The 6,500-nt window shown below is 45.8% G+C and overlaps 1 long non-coding RNA gene across 1 annotated transcript; it reads right to left on the bottom strand.

Moving 5' to 3' along the window:
• Positions 1–1,623: 1,623 nt before the first annotated feature.
• On the bottom strand, positions 1,624–4,959 carry LOC147990352 (uncharacterized). Its single transcript, XR_015607665.1, has 2 exons — positions 4,435–4,959; positions 1,624–3,335 (listed from the first exon to the last, which is right to left on the bottom strand). It is a non-coding gene; the product is annotated as an uncharacterized LOC147990352 (long non-coding RNA).
• Between the last annotated feature and the right edge of the window lie 1,541 nt (positions 4,960–6,500).

Genomic DNA, 6,500 nt, shown 5'->3' with positions numbered 1-6,500 from the left:
CCCAGCTACTTATGCATGGCATGAGAAACTATAATCTCTAATTGTCAATGCAAACATGTTTAATCATAATGGACTGAATCATGGATACTAGGTTAAACATATTTACACAAACAGAACAAGTCGAGTTCATACCAGTTTCTCTCTGCCACGGCTAGTTCATCGAATATCGTCATTATTGCCTTTCACTTGCACGACCGAACAACGTGAAAACAATAATAGTGCAAGAGTGCCATGGACTAAGATGGAATCTACAAAACACTTTATTCAACGGGAGAAGACAAGGTAAAATGGGCTCTTTATTAGTTCAACAATTATTCATATGAGAGCCACTCAACATTTTCATCATGGTCTTCTCCTTGATACAACCCAAATAAAAGGAAAAGAAATTCATAGAAACACATTGAAATATTTTTGGAGTTTTTGGTTTTCTTGAACAAGCAAATAAAAGGGAAAAGCAAAAACGAGAAAACTATTTACACGGAAAGCTCCCAACAAGCAAAAGAAGAACAAGGAAATCTTTTTGGGTTTTCTTTTTAACACTATAGCTAAGCATTCATGGAAAATAAACTAACAACAACTAATTTTTTTGGTTTTTCTAAAGTTTTTCAAACACACAAGAAGAAAGCAAGAAAAATAAAATTTAAACATGGATGATACAATGAAAAAGTGTGAACACTGACAAGATGAATAAGTGAACATGAATGTAATGTCGGTGAGAAATACGTACTCCCCCAAGCTTAGGCTTTTGGCCTAACTTGGTAGACGATCAGTAATCCGGATAGTAGTTGGCATGGTAGCTCACAGAGGCTCTCGGTGCAGATGCCTCGGCCTGCCGTGTTGCCTCTGCTATGTTGTGAGCTCGGGCCTCATCCTCAAGAACAAAATATCTTCCTTTGTTGTGATAATCAAAAAGAGCAGGCGCAGGCAAATATGTGTGCACAACAGATGTTTGGTTAAGCAACAGATTATAAGTGAAGTTGTCAACCTTTCCCTTGAGAATCTTATGTTCCTTTAGGGTGGCAAAATCTAAATACTGTGTGGGTAGGATAGGATCAAAGGGCAAAGGTGAAACACCCAGCCCTCGTGCCAAACGTGTGGCATATATTCCACCGTAGAAATAGCTACTATTAGCGTTGTTCTGGAGTCTATGTGCAACAATCGCTCCAAGGTTATAATTCCTTTCACCGGTGAGAGCGGTGTGGATGAGGCTCAAGTCTGGAGCACAGAGTGTACTATAGTCTTGCTTGCCTACTATACATTTCCTGTTAAATAATGCAAAGTACTGAATTGCGGGAAAATGAATGCTCTTTATTCTACCTTGTGTCACTCCCCTCGTCTCACCGTAACAAAGACTAGACAAGAATGTTTGATACTCAGCCCTCGGCGGTTCGTCAAGCGAACCCCAATATGGGAGTTTGCAGTGGTAAGCAAAATTCTCTAGTGATATGGTAAATGGGTTATCATAAAGCATAAACGACACCCTAGACTCACGGGGAAAGAATTTAAATCCTTTGACAAATGATTCAGTGAGGAGGTGGAGTTGTTCTGTGACACCCCCGATTCAATCATACACTAATCATACACACAAACGTGTACAATCAAGATCAGGGACTCACAAGAAGATATCACAACACAACTCTACAAATAAAAATAAGTCATACAAGCATCATATTACAAGCCAGGGGCCTCGAGGGCTCGAATACAGGAGCTCGATCATAGACGAGTCAGTGGAAGCAACAATATCTGAGTACAGACATAAGTTAAACAAGTTTGCCTTAAGAAGGCTAGCACAAACTGGGATGCAGATCGAAAGAGGCACAAGCCTCCTGCTTGGGATCCTCCTAAACTACTCCTGGTCGTCGTCAGCGGGCTGCACGTAGTAGTAGGCACATCTCGAGTAGTAGTAGTCGTCGTCGACGGTGGCGTCTGGCTCCTGGGCTCCAACGTCTGGTCGCAGCAATCGGGTATAGAAAGGGGGAAAAGAGGGATCAAAGCAACCGTGAGTACTCATCCAAAGTACTCGCAAGCAAGGAGCTACACTACATATGTATGCATTGGTATCAAATGGATTAAGGGTATCATATGTGGACTGAACTGCAGAATGCCGGAATAAGAGGGGGATAGCTAGTCCTTTTGAAAACTACGCTTCTGGTAACCTCCATCTTGCAGCAGGAGAAGAGAGTAGATGGTAAGTTCACCAAGTAAGATCGCATATCATAAACCTAACCGGCGATCCTCTCCTCGTCGCCTTGTTAGAGAGCGACCACCGGGTTGTATCTGGCACTTGGAAGGGTGTGTTTTATTAAGTATCTGGTTCTAGTTGTCATAAGGTCAAGGTACAACTCCAAGTCGTCCTGTTACCGAAGATCACGGCTATTCGAGTAGATTAACTTCCCAGCAGGGGTGCACCACATTTCCCAACACGCTCGATCCCCTTTGTCCGGACACACTTTTCTGGGTCATGCCCGGCCTCGGACGATCAACACATCGCAGCCCTACCTAGGCACAACAGAGAGGTCAGCACGCCGGTCTAAATCCTACGGCACAGGGGTCTGGGCCCATCACCCATTGCACACCTGCACGTTGCGTACGCGGCCGGAAGCAGAACTAGCCCCCTTAATACAAGAGCAGGCTTACGGCCCAATCCGGCGCGCGCTACTCGGTCGCTAACGTCACGAAGGCTTCGGCTGATACCACGACGTCGAGTGCCCATAACTGTCCCCGCATAGATCATTAGTGCGTATAGGCCAGTGACTGGACTTGGATCAAATACCAAGATCTCGTTAAACGTGTTATCTTGAAATAATCGCGAACGCCGACCAGGGCCAGGCCCACCTCTCTCTCTAGGTGGTCTCAACCTGCCCTGTCGCTTCGCCACAAAGATCCACATAGAGGGCCGTCGGGAAAGTATGTCTTTCCAGCCCCTAATTCGTGAATCAACCGTGGGTACTCCTCGAGCCAACCCGACTTTAGTCATCACATGAATCATGTATAAACTATATAGTATATACCCGTGATCACCTCCCGAGTGATCATGGCCCGATAGTATACCATGGCAGACGGACAAGAATGTAGGGCCACTGATGATAAACTAGCATCCTATACTGAGCATTAGGATTGTAGGTAAAGGTAACAACAGTAGTAGCAAGGACAGGCTATGCATCAGGATAGGATTAGCGGAAAGCAGTAACATGCTACACTACTCTAATGCAAGAAGTAGATAGAAGAGTAGGCGATATCTGGTGATCAAAGGGGGGGCTTGCCTGGTTGCTCTGGCAAGAAGGACGGGTCGTCAACATCGTAGTCGTACTGGGGGTCTCCGGCAGTCTCAGGGTCTACCGGAAAGAAGTAACGGAGGGGGAACACAATAAATAACGGAGCAATCAATGTAACAAAAAGCAAGATGTGGCATTACGTTGTGCTAGGGGTGACCTGACGCGGTACTAAGTGATACCGGCAAAGGGGGTAAACATCCGGGAAAGTATCCCTGGTGTTTCGCGTTTTCGGACAGATGAACCGGAGGGGGAAAGTTGCGTGTTTGTTATGCTAGGGGTGTGTGGCGGACAAACGGGTTGCGTATTCGGATTCGTCCCGTCGTTTTGAGGAACTTTCATGTACAAAGTTTTCCATCCGAGTTACCTGTTATTTTATATTAATTTTTAAAGATTTAAATCATTTTAAAATTAATAGAATTAAATTAATTATAAAACGTAATTATGATGTCAGCGTGATGTCATCAGTCAACAGTCTCTTGACTGGGTCAACAGACGCATCGGTCCCGTACGTCATTGCCCTAGACTAACTAAACATGTTAGTTAGACTAACTAAGTGATTAGGTTAAATAATTTTAATTAGATTGGTTAAACATGATTAATTAACTTAATTAACTCATTAATTAATTAATTACTAACCTATTTATTTTCACATTTTTTTATTTTTTGTCGTTCTGGGGTGTGGGGCCTGTTAGCTAGTGGCCCAGAGGGACTAACGGGAACGCGGGCATGCGGGCGCTAGCGGGCGAACAGGCGAAGCCGAGACGGGCGCAAGCCCGCCCGGTAAGGCGCTGCGAGGCGAGGCACCCACCGAGGCAGCGGCAGGACGCACGCAGCCGCCAGCGAGTGGCGATGGTGCAACACGCAAGAGCGCTAGCAGCACGCGCAGAGAGCAATGACGGCTGTAGCAGCACGCGTGCGGCAGCGGAAGCATCAGGTGGTAGCGGACGGTACGCGAGATTGGCAGGCCCATGGGCACAACCAGGGTGATGCGGGGCGCAGCCAGGGCCGATGCAGAGCGTGGCCACCGCGACGGGCGCAGGGTGGGACGCAGTCACGATCACGGTGACCGTGGCCACAGAACAAGAAGATCGGGCGGCGCGGACGAGCAGACTACGGCGAAAGGCAGAGGGGGAAAACCGGGGGGATGGGCGCAGCTCACGGCGATGGTGGTTGAGGACGGGCGCGAGGAGGGAGACGAGGCGCGCGTTAGAGGCAGGCGATAGCCCACGTCCAAGGACCACGGAGAGGTCGGTCAGGGGCATGGGGAAGGAGCTGCTCCGAGGCTCGACGCGACAAGGCGGCACAAGGAAGGAGCGGTCGTCGACTTGGTGAGGGCCGGAGGCGCAGGTTGAGGTGAGGGTGCGCCGGGAGGAGGGGATCGAGCAGAGGAGCCTCCCCTCTGTGCATCTGCGTGTGTGTGTGTGTGTTGCGTGTAGCGGCGCTGGGAGGACGAGGGAGCGAAGTGAGGAGAGATGGGGGGTCGAGCGAGGGGATCGGGCTAGGTTTAGTTCGCTGGTGTGGGCGGCTGGGCTGTTAGCCTTTCTAGATGGGCCAAGAGCCCAGTAGGTTAGGGTAGGTTAGTTTATTTTTCTTTGGTCTTCCCTTTCTCCTTTTTCTGTTATTTCTTTCTTTCATTGTTTTATATTTAGTTTGTATAGTAAATGAATTTAGTTGCTTTTGAACTTAGGACATAAATATTAGACAATGTAATGACCTAGCACAAGAAGTTTCAATTATATTTGAATAGTATAAGTATTTGTTTATTTTTAAAAGGTTAAATTAAATGTTGTTAGCCTCTGTTTTGATTATTTTGGCGGCATATAAACATTCCCAGAAATGTTGGTTGATGTTTGTTAATTAGTTAGTGAATATTTACAACGTTTTGAACATTTTTAATTCACTGTTTTATGACAATATAATTTGACTTGTTATTTGAATTTGTATTTGAACTTAGTTCGAAACAAATGGGGTTTAGCAAAGTTTAATTATGATAACCTGGCATCATTAGTGTGGGGTTACTGTAGCATGACAGTGGGGGTGTCACAAATCTCCTCCACTACAAGAAATCTCGTCCCGAGATTTTAAGAGGTGAAGTGAGGGGGAAAGATCTGGTTACGAAATTCTAACGAATCTTCTCGGTCTTGGTTGCTCTTCTCAAAGGAGTCGATCCCTTCCATTGACGTCTTCATTCCCCTGCTCTAGGTCATCATGATGAAGTCGCCATCCTTTCTTCGGGGCCTTCATCATACTTACGAAAGGTCAAGGGGTAACTTCGAAAGAACGGTCCTCTACAAGGTGGCTTATCTGTTAGATATCATCAGGGAAGGTGGCGAAAAGTAACTCTCGAATTGAAACTCAGGAAAGTCATCAAGAGAGATAAAAGAAGGCATGAGAAGTTTAAAGCGGGAGGGTAATCATTCAATGCCCAACCGAGAGTGTGAATGGGGTTCAGAGCAACGGGAATAAGTATTGTGTCCGATATCAAAATTGATTACTAGGAAGGTGGCTCGCAGATTACACACGAAACCAAGCGCGGGGAATATCTTTGTCAACAGGGGTATACATAAGAGTCAGGTTTCGATCCTGTGGATCTGTGGGTTATGGGCCCACCATGTGGGTTAAATCTAGAAGGAGCGGTGACATCTTGCACGATTATGATAGCAAGGCATGTCAGAGGGTAGCCTATCAGTTATGTCGGGAACAATGTCGGTACCAAGGGTGAGGGACGAAGAGAACCATTTTCCTGCTCGTTGAAACGAGGCGGACCAATAGGCAAAGTTCTCGTCCATCGGTGGTTACCGGAATGCCATCAACAATAGTAACAGGGTCTTACCGATAGAGTTGTATACCGATGTGTTTGCACAAGCAGGGAATTATTACTGCTTATATCATATAGATCATAGAAAGGGTTTAAACAAACCAATGGAAAGGGAAAAGTGTCTATCAGATTAAACAGAACAATGGAAAGGAAAATGTGTTTATACACATATTCCAAGGGTATATCCTTCCCAAGGGCAAGCAAAGCATGATATCCATGACAGGATATAATGTAGAAAACTCTTTAGGTAGGGGAGAGAAATTTTATGACATTACCCATACAACGGTGTTTGGATAATTGAGCAGGAAACATTTAGCCTTGGGCTTCAAATGTTCTTGTTGAAAATCGGAGTACCATAGACATGCTTCGAGATAGCATTCACATAGTCATCAGGTGAACATCAGACT

This window comes from Triticum urartu, chromosome 1A, assembly GCF_056163025.1.
Source record: "Triticum urartu cultivar PI428250 chromosome 1A, HENAU_Tu73, whole genome shotgun sequence".
In the NCBI taxonomy this organism is placed as follows: domain Eukaryota; kingdom Viridiplantae; phylum Streptophyta; class Magnoliopsida; order Poales; family Poaceae; genus Triticum; species Triticum urartu.
Note: the sequence above shows the minus strand (reverse complement) of the source record. Positions and strands in the feature narration are given on the sequence as shown.